This window comes from Anser cygnoides, chromosome 6 (genome assembly GCF_040182565.1).
Source record: "Anser cygnoides isolate HZ-2024a breed goose chromosome 6, Taihu_goose_T2T_genome, whole genome shotgun sequence".
NCBI lineage: Eukaryota > Metazoa > Chordata > Aves > Anseriformes > Anatidae > Anser > Anser cygnoides.
In genome coordinates this window covers 15,082,819-15,098,450 of record NC_089878.1, presented here as the reverse complement: position 1 = coordinate 15,098,450, position 15,632 = coordinate 15,082,819, and the positions used below count along the sequence as shown (strand labels likewise).

General features: G+C 41.4%; 1 protein-coding gene across 5 annotated transcripts in view; it reads right to left on the bottom strand.

The window, feature by feature from the left end:
* The window catches only part of INO80D (INO80 complex subunit D), a 45,644-nt gene extending 36,720 nt beyond the window's left edge, over positions 1–8,924 (bottom strand). For 2 of the 5 annotated variants that reach the window (XM_013171681.3, XM_013171682.3), the window contains exon 1: positions 7,067–7,956. The gene's annotated coding sequence lies outside the window, so the exon portion shown is untranslated. Of the gene's footprint in view, positions 1–7,066; positions 7,957–8,364; positions 8,384–8,477 lie in introns of those variants that run through there. The other 3 variants (XM_013171680.3, XM_066999118.1, XM_013171683.3) reach the window with 3 other exon arrangements.
* Between the last annotated feature and the right edge of the window lie 6,708 nt (positions 8,925–15,632).

Genomic DNA, 15,632 nt, shown 5'->3' with positions numbered 1-15,632 from the left:
GTATCACAGGAAGTTCCTCACCAGCATGCGAAAGAACTTCTTCACGGTGAGGGTGACGGAGCACTGGAACAGGCTGCCCAGGGAGGTTGTGGAGTCTCCTTCTCTGGAGATATTCAAGGCCCGTCTGGACGCCTACCTGGGCAGCCTGCTCCAGGGAACCTGCTTTGGCAGGGGGGTTGGACCCGATGATCTTTCGAGGTCCCTTCCAACCCCTACAGTTCTGTGATTCTATGATTTTCTACCACTATGCAGTCTTTAGCAATCAATTTTTTTAACACACACACAAAAAAACAATAAAGCAGCATCAAGTAATATTTAACAGTACAGACAACCTGCAGCTCCTCTGCTACAGCCAGCTTAGCCTGCATAAGGCAGCTCTTATTCAGAAAGGCCATCCTGAAGCACAGGAATAAACTGAAGATGGTGTGTTCAGCACAGTTCAGTTTCATACGCATTATGTATCAAGCAAAGGAATGTACATAGAGGTGATATTCAGGAAATATGCAGTAAATGAAAGACATGGGACAAATGTACAGATTACCACCTCAACCGACTTAGTTATTCCCAAGGCCCCAAATGGCAAGGGAAGGGAACCTACGGCCTTTACAGAAAAGATCCCACTTCCTCTGGTGAAGGAACAAGCCTTCTCTCCCCACTGCATAAAAACACCTTGAGAAAACAAGAAGTACCATGACATCTGGGGATCCAGGAAAGTAACTTTAAGTCACTACGGTAAAACCAAACACCCTAATGTACCTCTACCAGTAAACTGCATAAACCAGACACTTCCATTAGCATGCATCTAGCTGTACAGCCAAGCACTAAAAATTCAAAGATACACTTAACAATTACTTAAATAGTTTTACAAGTACACACGCAGCACACACAGCGTGCAGGTTGGAGACTTGCCACAAAACGTAGGTGGCACAAACGCCAGCGACCTGATTAATCATTTGACAATAACGAGGATCGTCCCGTATTTCCTCTTCATACACATAGTTCCCTTTCCACACTCTGGGGCAGGGGCCTGGCACTTTGTTTACACCAAACAGCCAAAACACAAGCACAGATATCAAAAACAGTTCCCATCACCTTTCCCTTGATGCATGGGAGCACAGGAAGGAGCAGACTGCATAAATTTGAAACTGATCACTGGAGTATGGCCCTTCACAACACATTCACCCTACAAGCAACTATGTGGAAGAAAAGAAATCCCACAGCCTAGAAATAGGTGGTGACCTGGGTTTGGGTCCCAAACGCCTGACAAACAGCGCTCTCCATTACTATGGTAGAGAGAGTAATCAAATGGGTCTTAACTAATTGCATCTCTTACACAGAGTGAAACTGACAAAGTCTTTTGCTCTGGAGTTTGCTGCTCTCAACAGCTACCCAAAGCTTGTATTTGTGACATACTGGACAGGGTGAAAAATTGGAAAGAACACCTGAATCTTGCAAAGATGAGGTGACCCACATGCTGCTCTCTTTCTCTTGTATTTACCAGCACCTTTTAAGCTACTGCTATTATGCTTTGTAGAGTTTTTGATTGATCAATGACCTCCTTCTCTTTTGCACAACCCAGCAATATTTCTTGCCTGAAGTTTATCAAGCAACAGACAAAAAAAGAGTTTTTCAGAGCAGTTCCAAAGTAAACAACAAGAAACATGTATCTGGGGATACTAAGTTAGGTTTCTGTAAGAAAAATACACTGCAGTTCCCAGCCACTATAATCCTGGATTTATTCTTGTGCCCCCAGTCTTATTTTTGGATTTAGCTCACAATTAAGTCTTATTTTTACACTTGACTGTGTCAAGGAAGGCGCAGTATTTTCCATCTCACTTGTCAGAAAGATGCAGGACACAAGTATGATGCCATATGAAACATTTAAGCAAAAATACTAACAGTAATCCTCAGGGAAGCCAACGAGCTCAAACATGTATTTGGGGTCTATATATACACTAAGAGAAGCTCATAAAAATATAACCATATTAAAAATCCTGATAGGAATCGAACAGTGCAACTCCAGAGTAATGAACAGAAAGAGAGCTAATACACCTGGCAGCCAGTGTTATATAGAAGAACTATAGCAATTCTCTCAAAGTGCAATGATATCTTTATTGGCAGACTCCTATACAGACCTCCAAAAGACAGCAGCACTGTGCGGACACACTGCCGGAGACTGAACTCATGCTATGCCTAAAACAAGCCTTTCCTTTTAGTTCCATGCTACATACATATACACACACACAAACACAACAAAGACTTTTTAATCTATCAATTCTGATTTAATCTGACGTAGTATTTTATTTCGAGCAAAATAGACAGGAGTTATTAACAGAGCTTTTTGCTGCTACACAAAAGTAGCACAAGCATGGAACAGGCACAAGTCGCCTAACTGAAGAGAACTGAAACTACACTTAGCTAAATAGTGGGTGGGGGAGAAATTATTTTTGTCCCACAGGATTCAGTAAGAGATGACGGAAACATGGACTTCCCCTGGAAAAATCAAAAGCTCAAGCAGCTGTACTTTGCTGCAAAAATATCAGGGTAGAAAACCTTTTAGAAGTTGTTTTGGGGTTTGCAGTTACACTCCACACTGAAGCTGTAGACAGGTTCAAAACAAACACAATTCATGCCTGCATGTGCTCACACTGGCTTTAGCCACAATTCATGAGTGAGAAACCAGACGCTACTTCTTGAGGAACCTACATTTTCCTTAAACTGCTTCTAAACAAATGATTTAGAGAGTCTGAAGCAACAATGCAAAGAACAGAAGAGAACCCAGAAATCTGTCATTGCCAAATGATGTAGGTAGGACATGAGTGATGCTGAAAAAAATGACAGTGGTAAGGGATAAGGTGAATACAGAGCAGTCATGTACCAAATCACACAACATTAGAACTAGCGGTACTTGAGAAAGCTAGGTTGACTCAAAATATATTAAAGAAATATTTCTTTATTTTTGCTACTCGCAAGTGGTGAGCTGCTGAATTTGCTGTCACGGGAAGCTACAGAAGCAGACAGCATCAGCAGGTTCAGAAAGTTCACAGACAGTGGGGACAAACAGATACTATAGGAAATGGGCAGTGACATACCTGCCAGCATGCCTAATTTAATAAACACGGATGTTGGAGGAGCAAGAGAAAAAAAAAAGAAAAAAAAAACACTAAAAAGCAGCTGGGCTTTCATACTGTCCCTAAATAGCATCAGTTAGTTCCACTGTCCAAGACAGAACAGTGGGCTGGATCGACTCCTGATCTTACCCAGCAGGGTACTCCTTATGTTCTTATAAGCTTACCCCTAACATTTGTAATTTGATAACATTAATTTCTCCCCTTCTCCCACTTTTTACACCCGAACAGATGACTGGAAGATAATCTACTTGCCGTGGTAAAAGCCTTATCTGGACACGTGAAGAGCAACAAATTGAGTGTCCTAGCAAGGCTTTCCAGCAAGGACAGGCAGGACCCAGAGCAGAGTCACACTCTGTGAAAGCACCACTTTTAGCAGATCTACTTGTTCCTGCTGAGTGCAGCCACTGGTGGCCTGTAAGATAACAGGGAGTGGTTTGTAAAGTGACTGTGAAAGAGAAATAAAAGACTTAAACACACACATGCACACACCTGTGCAACTGTCAGTGCCTGCTGCCAGGCATTGGAAGAAGCCAGCTCCCAACTGCTTTTAGGACTCGCAAAAAGCATAATAGGTTTCCTTGCAGCGCACATCAACTCCAAGACAACTAAGCTGTAGCTCTGCACTCCACATACCCTCTCCTCAAACAGTTAAAGTCCTTTGGAGAGGTCAGGAAATGCTGTCACAGCAAACTTTGGGGAAAAATCTTTGCTAGATCATACAGAGTATCGGCATCATGTCACACAGAAATTTGGTACCTTGCATCATCAGTATTTTACAGAGAAGTTAACGGCTATTAGAAAGCCTGAAATTTTTTTTACAGTCCCAAGACCCATCAGTAATCCCAAGAAAACCCTGTGCAGAAAATAATTTAAACCATGTGGGTTAGACACACTCTTAAATGTATGCTCAGAATTTGACATTCAACCTAAACAAGACCAAATTTAGGCAATGGAATCCCCAAATGCGTTATAAATTGCAACACAATTACACATCCGTGGTTAAAAGATGTATAATTAAGAGGAGAACTTAGAGGTTCACAGACTGCATCCAAATAAAAGTCATGACTAAAGACATCTTAACAGTGTTGGTTTGAATTTTCTAACACCAGTGCAGATTTAATGCTGTATTGCTTGGTGTGTTCATGAGATTTCACAGACAAGGTACAATAGTCTACACACGCTTCCAAAACCATCAACCTGAGGCTAGAAAGCAGAACTCAGATCTCCCTGAACCTCAGCTTTTCCACAAAAACAGGCAGCATAAATAGTAGCTTTACCAACTCTTCAATTTGACCAAGAGATGAATTCCCTGTGTTCCACTTGCCTGACCCTTTTGCTGGGACCAACAGTAAATACATGGATTTTAAAGTGTTTTGGCAACATGCAATCTAATCCACTCAGAGATGAGCAGAGACCATAAAAAATCATGACAAAAAGACACACATTTAAAGCTACCTTACTGTAAAACCTTCCCATCAGTACTAGTAAAAATATAAGAAAGAAAGAAAGAAAAAATACTCCTTTTTCTTTCCATTTCATACTAGGCAATGAGCACCTCCCTGGGAAGAGCTCTGTTCTATCAAGAGCAGCTACACCACATCTAATTGTGGTCAACATCAACGCCACAAAGCTGTAACTTCTGTCCCCATCCTACGATCTAACCATAACTTTGGCTTAGCTCTGGTCATTTAACAACTCAGGCCTCTACTATGCTCAGCTACCAAACCGAGCCTGCTGTAATTCTAGAAACAAAACAGAGTCTTATTAGTAAAAACATCCAAAACGAGACAAAAAACACTTGGAAGCAACCAAAGTCAGCTACGTGAATGTTTATAAGGGACAATTTTATTAACCAGAGGAAAATCCTTGTTCAGTAAGACCTCTGAAGAGCCCCACACAAGTACAGGCATTGCATACGTGTGCCTGTACCCAAACAGATCTACCTGCAAGACCAAGGCACTTAACATATAAGATAGTACAAGACATTTTTAGTCACCACCTAGAATCATATTTTGGACTAATTTTGCATGTGAAAATCTACCTAGGAAGACAGAAGCAGCAACAATTGTCCTCATTCTGCCTTTTTAGAAAGCTTCTACTCTGCAAAAAGACAATTTATATTGCATAAGAACGTCCAGTGTATTAACAGAAAAGCAGTAGTACATTTTAAGCAACACTGGCAATATGAATTATGCTTCATAATACAATACAATAAATACAAAACTAAATTTTAGTATTATTCCTAATAATAACTAAATAACATATAGACTTGTAACAAGTTCCAATCGACAGCAGAAAACATAACTAAGGAGACGAGGGAAGAGGCACTTTCCATTCCAAACTGATCAGGTTGTTGTTTTTGTTTTCCTATACAAAATGAACTTCAGCAGGCAATTTAATTTCACCGGATTCACCCATCTGATAAATAGTACCTTAAATAAAACGTGACAAAGACAGCCCAAAATCTGAAGACCAACAAGCTTTTAAGACCGCAGGAATTTAAGAAACTTCAAAGGATTTCTTAAGAGGAAAAATGCTCAGTAGGAAGATTTGTAACTGAAAACCATAGCTACGAGCACACTCCTATAGATTTCAATAAAACATTTCCTAAATACGGTTATTCCTGATCTAAGTAAGGCTCCAGACTGGTTCCATATCACTGGAAGTCTTTTGAACAAGGATTTCTCTATTTGACCTGATGGTCTAAGGCCCCAGTCCTGCAGTCCTATCCACACAGGCAGATTTTCATGCTTGCACAGAAACACAGTTATTTCAACATGGCTATAAACAAGACCAGGGTTTGCCAGGGAGACTGGGGCTGCAGAAAGAAGGCCTTCAGACACAGCAATAAATGGGACATTTAGGCAATTGCAACATCACAAAAAATGCACTTTAAAATGTTATCTCAAAATATCAAAACCACGATCCAGAGAGAAATCAGAGACTAAAACATACCACAGTATACCTTGCATCTGTACTTGAATTTACAAAAAAAAAAAAAGCCGTAAGTCCAAGTCTTTTATTTATTCAAATAACAGCTAACCTGCACTTGCATATGAAGTTAAACAAAATGCCTTAGCCTTATTTCTAGTCCCAATGGTGCAAAGACAAACAAACTTATTTTCGCACAATACCAGAGTATCATTCTTGCTTCAGTGGGAACACTCAATAAATAAAATAAAGCAGCAGAGCTCCTCACAGAGCAGCCTTTTAGCAGTTGTAAGCTATCGAAGTTTCAATACAGTATTACAATAAATTTGTACCTCCTGAGGGTCTACCATACTGCGAGAGCATGGTACATGCAACTCTGTAGGACCAGGCCCTACATAAAACTCATTCATTCATCATAAAAGTATTGAAACATCAAAATCACTCCTACTAAGTAAATTTGGGGTTGCTTTCTGTAGACAATTTAGATTTACAATTAAATTTATCTTACATGTGTATACATTACAAACAAATCACATAAAAGGCTGAAGATGGCTGCAAAAATGTCACTAGACTGCAAGTAACAGCTTCACACGAAACATTAGTGTTAGGGTTTATCCATCACCAGCACTACCCGGTCAGTAAGGTCTTAGTATGACACTCTGACAGTACAACGGTGCCCACAGGATAGGACGCTCAGCTGTAAGGGAATGATGCATTGCCCTAAATTTGCCAATTTTAAGTATACCAATCCTCAAAAATTGAGAGCATCCTTAAAATAAACCCTCATCATATGTTGTTAAGTAACAAAGTTAGAACTAACTATAGATCTACATATTTTAATCAGATGGTGTAATATAAGGCTTTAAGCTAAGTGTTACTGTCATTCCCCAAATTTATTCAAGGTTACTTGTACAAAGCAATTAGCCTTCTAAACTAAAAGTCATTTTAAGGAACATTTAAACCAAAGTACACATCTCCAGCATTAGAAACCAGAGCTATTTCACCTGTGCTGGGTGAAGCGTGTTGGCTGGCTTTCCAGTGGGCTCACTTCAGAACTACCAGACGTTCCTTCCCCTGAAAAAAAGCATCCTTTCATTCCCAGCTCCCGGCAGCAGCACCAAGTAGGCAACTCCTGCCCCACACCTGCCCCAAGGACCGACGGGGCCCCAACCCACGCTGGGACCCCTTGCCACATTTGGGGACGCGGGACGGGGCCGGAGTCCGAGTTCTACTGTGCCCTGGTTGTTGAGGGGCCTTGAGGGGAGCCCCTTCCCCTGGCTGGGGGGCCGTCACCCCAGCCCACTCACACCCACCGGCCGTGGCAGGGCTGGGGGTGACCGGGGGACCCCGGGCAAGCCTGGGGCAGCCACCAGCCCTGGCACATGGCAGGGCAGGGAGGCGAGGCTGAGCTGGCCCCTCACCCCCCACCCTCGCCCCCGGTTTGGGGGGCACCCCCGTGCGGGGGTACAGCACTGGGGGAGGGCACTGTAGGCACTCTGACGACCTCCCCGCAACCCCAAAAAGCCCCCTCAACCACCCCAAAAAAAAGTTGCGGGGCGAAACCACCCCGGGCGAGGGGACACAACGGGGAGGGGTGCGGGGGAGGTCGCGGGCAGGGGGGGGCGGCGGCCGCGTCCCGGGGCACCCCCGGCCCATCCCCGCGGCCACCGAGGCGGGGGCGGCGAGGGGGGCGAGCACCCTAAAAACGCCGAGAAACTTTCCAGGCCGCGGCCGGCGCGGCCCCGCACGCCCCGCGGGACCGGCACCGCCTCCACCGCGGCGGCCCCGGACCGGGCTAGGGGCAGGGGTGCCCCCCACCCCCCCCCGCACCGCCGCCGCCGCTGCTCATTAAAAGTCATTTTGGGAAATTAATGCCGCCCCCGGCCCCCCCGGCCCGCGCCCCTCCCGCCACCCCCCCCCCCACCCCCCTTCGCCGCCCCGTGGAGGTGGGGGGGTGGAAGCAGCCCCGCCGCGGCGCCCCCGCCGCCTTCCCCCCGGCCGCCCGGCTCCGGCGGCGGCGGGGCTCGGCCCGCTTTGGGCCCGGGGCCCGGCGCGGGGGGCCCGGCCCGGCGGGACGGGGAGCGGAGCGGAGCGGCCAGGCCGCGCCGCGCTGAGGCCTAGCGCCCCCCCGCCCCCGTTCTCCCCCGCCGCCCTTCACCTCCCGGGCAAAGGCGCCGCGGCGCCGCGCCCCGACCCTCCCGCTGGGTCCCGGCCACCGTCTCACCCCCCTCCGGGGCTCCTCTGGGCGCCCGAAAGCCGCAAACCCCCCCCGGCTCCCCTCACCCCCCCCGCTGCGGCCTACCCCGCCCCGGCCGATCCCCGGCCTCGCGTAGCCCGCCTCTCCGCCCGCCCTGTACCCTTCGCACCGCCTGCCGCGCTACGCGAGCTCGGGGATGCAGGCCGGGCCTGGCTTACCTTTCCAGCTGCTTTTTTTTTCTCCTCTCTCTCCTCTCCCCCCTTTCCCTCTGTTGGGCTGACAGATCAGAGTTTCCTCCCCAGCAGAGGGACTGGGAATGGGCTCGGGCTCTGTGCTGAGGAGCTGCTGCCCCCCTGGCTCTGAGAAGATCCTGATTTTTGTGGGGAGGAAGCTTTGGGGGCTCTTTATTATTTTAAAACTACAAAGTGCTCAGAGGGTAGGTGATTATTAAGGGGAATCCCTGAATATATTCTCCAGCAAAGAAGGCAGGGCTGCTGGGGCTGCTCAAGAAGAGAGCCAGCAGCCTCCTACAGCACCACTACAGGCACCGAGAGGACATAACATCAGAGAGCGGTTCCTCTGCCCTCCAAAACAACAACTTTCCTACCATCTTGGAGGTAGTAGAGGGAGAGAGGGAGGGGGAAAAAAGTACAGAAGGTTTTTATAAAGTGTCAATTTGGGGGAGGGAGCCAAATGGCCAAAAACAAATTTTTAAAAATCATTTATATGACTTTTTATTTTAAATAAAAATAAAATACAAAGGCATGAGGGTTAAGAGATAATTTTCTTTATAACGAAATAAGATCAGCTTTCTGGGGAAAAAAAATTAAAGAAGGTATGGTCATTTTTTTTTAATTTTTATTTTTATTTAAAAATTTATTTAAAAATTAAAAAAATGTATTTTTTTCCTACAATTTAAAATGTAGATAAGTTTTTATTGCTGTTTGATAGTTCTAAAAATTTATGTACAATTGTGAAAGTTGGTGTAACTTTTTTGGTGCTGCTGCTCTCAATAGAACAACTGAAATTGATGTGGGACTGTTTGGTAGAACTGTATCGTTATGTCTTCTCTCTCGAGGCATTGTAAATAAAACTGAATGTACAGGTAGGAAAAAAAGCTCTTTTAATATTTTTTTTTTGGGGGGGGGGGGGAGGGGGATCCTGTAAAAAAGCCATGGGGGATTTAATGCAAGTGAGTGGAGCCTGTGATATGTATCTGAAAAATTCTGCTTATCTGTCATAAATTTAGCATTGTCTGCTCTTCAGTATGGAATGTGAAAAATAAAGCTCATAGAAAAAAAATGGAGGTAATAATTGAATTTTCTTTTTAATATTTTCAAAGCACTTTACAGCTTTCTAAAAATCTGTTTTGGTTCTTTTTAAGTTTCTGTTTTGATTTGGGGGCTTTGTTCCTGATATTTATGAATAGCGTTATTCCTGACTTCTTTCTTACAGAGTTGAGAAATGTTATTAATTTATACTATAATACCTTGTAACGCAGAATGGTCGTTGTGTTTTTCTTTTTTGCATAAGCTTTTATTAAATTGTTTAAAATGTATGGAAAGCTGTCAAAATAATGTGAGATGCTACTGTGTATCTATAGGTGAAGACACTGATCACTGTGTTCAGCAGACCTATGATAATATTGCTTGTGATAGGTTTATACTCAGCCCTGTACAGGGATGAACTGCTAAAATATCTATTTATTTCTCCTGAAGGAAGATGAAATAATCAGAAAACTAATGAGCTATATATATAAAAAAAAAAAGCGTTTAATTTTTTTCCATTGTAAAAATTAGTCAGGTGGTATAGGCTAATTGAACTGCAATCAGACTGAAGTCATGTCAATGAAGGTATTGAATTGTTAGTATGTTATCACCCCCTCCCTTGCCTCTGTCAGATCTGAAATATATTGCATTATCTCAATTACGGTAAACTTTTATTTAAATATATATATATTTCGCTGAATTTAGATACATTCCCTTATGAAAATATACATTGTGAATTGCCTTGCTAGTATCGTGAGTGTAGTTTGTGTGTTTATAGTGGCATTTTCATTTAGATAAATCAGTTTGAATTAAAGTATAATTAAAAGTCACTTGGTCTGTGCATCAAACTGCATATTTTTGCTCGACTGGATTATTTTTTTTTAAGATTATGGTTGGTCCAATTAGCATACTTAAATAATGTTGAGTTTTGCATTCTGTGGAGTTATTGCAAAGCTTTTTTTTTTTTATCAGATTATTAATTTATTAAATGCATTATTCTGCTCTGACATTAGGAAAAAATAGTAATAATCAAATGCGTTGCTACTACATCTTGTTTTAAAAGTTTGTGTAGAAGTCATGGCATAAGTAGGGTACTTCATAATCTTACCAGTCATGATTGTGTTGTTTGAAGCATGAAATGTAATGATTATTTTTGTAGGATATTTAAACAAAAATACTTTTAAATTTTATATTTAAAATTCACTACAGGAGTGACAGGGATTACAAATGTTGTTTATGATCGGGATGATTTAAAAAAAAAAAAACTTTTGAAATACTACAAATAATTGATCTCCTGTGCCAATGGATTCAAAAATTTAACAAATGCAGCATAAGCTAATATTTCCTTTTATTCTAAAAAAAGTAAAGGACCAAATTCTCAGACCCCAGTTTTTTGAAATGCTTGGAGGCCTGATTAATAATTGAAAAGTGTTTGAAGAATCACTTAATACTTACTTGCATAAAACTCTTACGAAGTCATTAGGGTTTGATAGAGTACAGAATTCAAGTTTCTGCACTAAGTGTTTTCTTGCGTATAGCTATGTGTTGAAAAGAATTGACACTTCTAACTAGATCAGTAGTTTAGTGTAACTCAGATGTAAGTTTGTTCTCTTTATTGCACAGTTAAAAAAATTTTAGTGTTTTAGAGAGGGAGGCATAACACAAACAACCGATCTGTACTGAGACTTTCTGTGGCACTCTTGAGAATGCCCATACAGCACACTGAGGACTTTTTAAAAATGGGACATAGATGATACAACGTGTTAAAGAAAAGGCTATGAAAGCACTTGAGAACCCAACTACAGAGACAATATTAAACCCTTTCTTTGGTTTATGTGCTTGACTTCGCGGGTACTGACTTTAATCGGATTACATGCATGCCTAAATTTAAATATGTATCATAGTAGCATTACACATTTTGGTGACATCCTGAGATCTGTTTGATGTGTGTTAATTGCAAAACCAGAAGCATAATGCTAAAGAAAAAGAGAAACATTTTGAATCTAATTTGTAATAGGAAAACTGGAAAGGGATATTTTTGAGTGTCTTTTTCTAGGAAAAACAAAACAAAACACACAACTTTTTAAGGAGGATAAAGTAAAGAGGAAAAAATCACTAGATCTTAGATACACGGACTGTTGTGTAATTATTCAACAGAGAAATGAGTATCTCCACGCTATGTACAGAGGAATTTATTTAACACAACTTTATTTGTCTGAGAGAATTCAAAATATTTACTTTTTAGCTACTTGCTAAAAATTGCAAATATTATTTTATTTGTTTTGCTCACAACAAAATGTTACACTAACACTTCAAAGGAGCAAATTCTGTTAGGTTTAGTAATGTAGAATCTTAAATATATAAAACATTTATGGACAAGACTCGTAACTTGTGAGTCGCATCATTTTGACAGAGTGGCTCAGCACTCTGGAGTTATTTTAGAGAAAAATTCGGTGTCTATGACTCCTGTACAAGGACGGCGTGTGACCCCAAAGCAAGAAACATCCCCTGTGCAAAATGCAGACGCGAATTCTGGAGATTCCATTTCCTCATTACAGAATAGGTCTGTGTGGCCAAACCCCTGGACCAACCGCTCCAGCCAGTAGACATGCTCTGTGCTTGAGCACAGGGTGGTCAAAGAAAATTAATGTTCCCTAAATCACTAGTTCCTAGCTAATGAAGCATACTTTGCAGATGTGCCTCACTAGTATTAATAGTGAGACAGAGGGCAGCATCATAGCGAATAAGCTTTGTGAGTCTAATAACAGAAATTAAATAAATGCTTTAGGTTGTATACCAGTTATTGGAGGAGGCTGCTTCAAAAAGCAAGCTTTGACTCTCTCCCAAGGTCATATGCGGCCCAAATGCAGACCTCAAGCACCCCTGGAGCATGACTTAGATTTGATGCACGTAGTGAAGGTCTTGGCTTTTCAGCAACAAGTGTTGTGATGTTGGTGCCATGGTATTACTGCGTGACAGACACACAGGTTCTGAGAAAACAGTTCCAGTGTCTTTAAATGCTTGTGAAAGTGATCAGCAATGTATTTAAAATACGTGAGAGTATTGGAAAGGGGAGGAACAACTGTGTGTGCAGACTGTTAGAGATTTTCATGCGTAGAGCCACATTTATGTATAAGATCTTGTCTTTAGGAGTTTAAACACTGACGAGAAAAAAAAATTCTGATAAGATCCATTCATCTTAGTAAGACCTTGAGCAGCAGTTTTATGTAGTGTTGGTTTATTTAATTGTGGTGAGTTCTGGAGTCAAGATATCCACAGGACAAACCATTCATAGAGCTAACTCATTTTGCTTTACTTCATTTAGTCATAAATGCTAGCAAAGCCACGCAAAGTACAAATGACTATCCTTGTTTTTCAAAGTCTTAGGATCCACAGTAAGGCTGATTGGAGCAATGGGAATTTTACTGTGGATTTCAGTAGGAGTAAGGTTGCAGAAGTATTTAACCAGTTGGGAGCAGACGTGCTAGCATGGTAATGTAATTAACTGATAGTGAACTGAACTGAAAATAATAATTAACTAAGACTTTACTAATCTGTTCATTATCAATGTGTATTTTAATCTGCATTAAATAAATGGTATTGTCTCCTAAATCTCAGCAAAGACAAAATAACATGACTATCAGTTGTAGGAATGTTGTCCAGAGTACATTGCAGGCATCTGTGGAGATTTCTTTAAATAGAAGACAAATTAATGGAATAAACTGTCCCAGCAGAATGCTCTAATACAGTCCTATTTGACTAGGAAGCCCACTGTTAATTGAAAGTATACTACTGTATTTTTACTTATCTATCAATATTTCATTAACTGTAATCGTGGCGGTTAAGAAGCTACACGCTTTGTGAGCAGACCTTCTTTCAGTTATTCACTTACATTCAGGTTATGGCAGGTCTTGGTCATCTCTGCAAATTGGACAGAGGAGAATTCCCACTCCGTACTAAATCAGTGATCTGTTAGTCTTCTGACAGTGACCTGTATAAGATGCTTCAAAAAAGCTGTGGAGTATCCCATGATGGATAACTCGGAAATGAAAAGCCTGTAGGACAGGATTTTTCAAACAGTTTAGCTAACATCAAAGCATGAGGCTTAATTAGTTCCTAGGGTCATGAGATTCCAGTGGATTTTGAAAAAAATTATACATTAAGCTCTTTGGTTTTAGTATGTTTCTTTTTGATGTTTGTTTCTCATCTCTGATCCCTTTCAAACATAGACACAGATGTGACAGAAGGTGACAAGAAATAATAAAAGTGTTTCTTTGAGATACTGGTTGCATTTATTCAAAATGTTGAATTAGCATTAGAGTGCTGGGATGTCTCTACCAACTGGTATTTCTTAGTAGACCAGGAGGCCTGACCAGGTAAATATGGCACAGTGTTAGGTGCTGTGGTAGAATGGATGTTTGCATGTAGCCAGAGAAAAATGTTTATTAACAGCATTTAGCATGGGAGGCTTTGCAGAATATGGAGTCACTCATAAAGAGTTTAATTTGCAAGGTTTTATGTACGTCTCATGACTGCATGTGAAGCCCTTCTACTGTGGGGAGTTCTGGATACCCAGACACTTTAGGACACGTTGCTGACAACATCCCCTCAGTTAATATGCATCATAGTAAAGCTTCTTTTGGATAAAACATTACACAATGAAGAGGACCATGATTTGTACTTGTCCTCAGTGTTTTGTTTCTGGACAAGAAATTTCCTTGTGACTGTAAATTTAATTGCTTCTTTCCCCATGGTACCTTGCCTCATTGACATTATGTGCAGATAGCTGCAGGAGATAAATTACATATGTATTAGTGGTTTGTTTGTTTGTTTTTGTTTCTAAACAGGAATTACTTTATTAGGCAAGACAACTTTTCTGTTATCTCTGAGAGCTTACCACATAGAAAGTGTTCTTGTACTCCTGATAACAACTTGTTAGTTGTCATTGAAGTCAACTTCCAGGTGCTCTCCCTTAATCACTTCTTACTTTTTAATATATATATATATATATATTAAAATCTCCTACGATGGTAGTCACAGTTAAGCTTTCTTCTATCAGCTTGCTTGTTAACACTTTTTCTGTTCATGTCTTATTTGTGCTTTGACAGAGTCACTCTTTGTGCCCTTCATCACTGAAGGAAATACCTATTTAAATGAGATCACAAGAACAAAACATGGTTTTTAAGGGACTGTTGTGTTTTAGGAGAGGATGTTTTGGCTTAGCCCTTCATTGGAGTATTTTATAAGGTGAAGTGTCTGGGGACAGGGATGGAGGTGAGGTTTTATTACTTTTCTCTTTAGATTAAGGCTGATGTTAGGCTGCTGCTCCGTATGGTTTCAACAGTAACACAGAGCACATCCCCAGACCAAACAGATTCTTGCAAGACAGTGGCTGCTGTTGGTCTCAGAAGAGGCACTGATGCCAAATCTTTCACTTCCTGGGGAAATGCTACAGACATTTCCTTCTCTGCCTTTAGCTACACTTGAAAATACATTTGAAAATGAGGCAGTTACAACTATTTTTATGAACGGCCTAGTTTTGTTGGCTGTTTCAAAGTCTTGCTGAGAACACACCTCAGTTTGACTTGACTTTCCATTTGGGACCACTTTTTTTTTTCTTTTTTTTTTTCAGTCAAAGCAGCTCAGTGAATTGCCTAGAATGTAAAGTGTCCCTCTGGAATTACAGGGATGTACCTGGGGGCTGCTGGTGCTTCTGGGAAGGTGGATATTGAATGTTCGGTTGGTGTGGTGGTTTTTTTGTTTGTTTTAAATCACACTTTAGACTTGTGCTTAATAGGGCTTCACCTTGAATTAACACACCCTTTTCCTTTTTCTGTCTCTCTACAACCCTCTACTGAAGACAGGGCTACGTAAAGGCAAGGTTTAATTAAATTGGGGTTAACTGCATGAATATGAGAGTTCTGTTTACATAGTGCTACATTAAGAGAAGAGGGGGCTTAGTAATTAAACCCATCCATCTCTCCCAGACATGTAATTGTTCTTTCTCATGCTGTCTATGCAGGCAACAGAGTACAGGAAAAAGAAAAAAAAATCAAAGACAGAAATTAGAAAGTTAAGAACTCTATAGCAGCATTCTCATACACT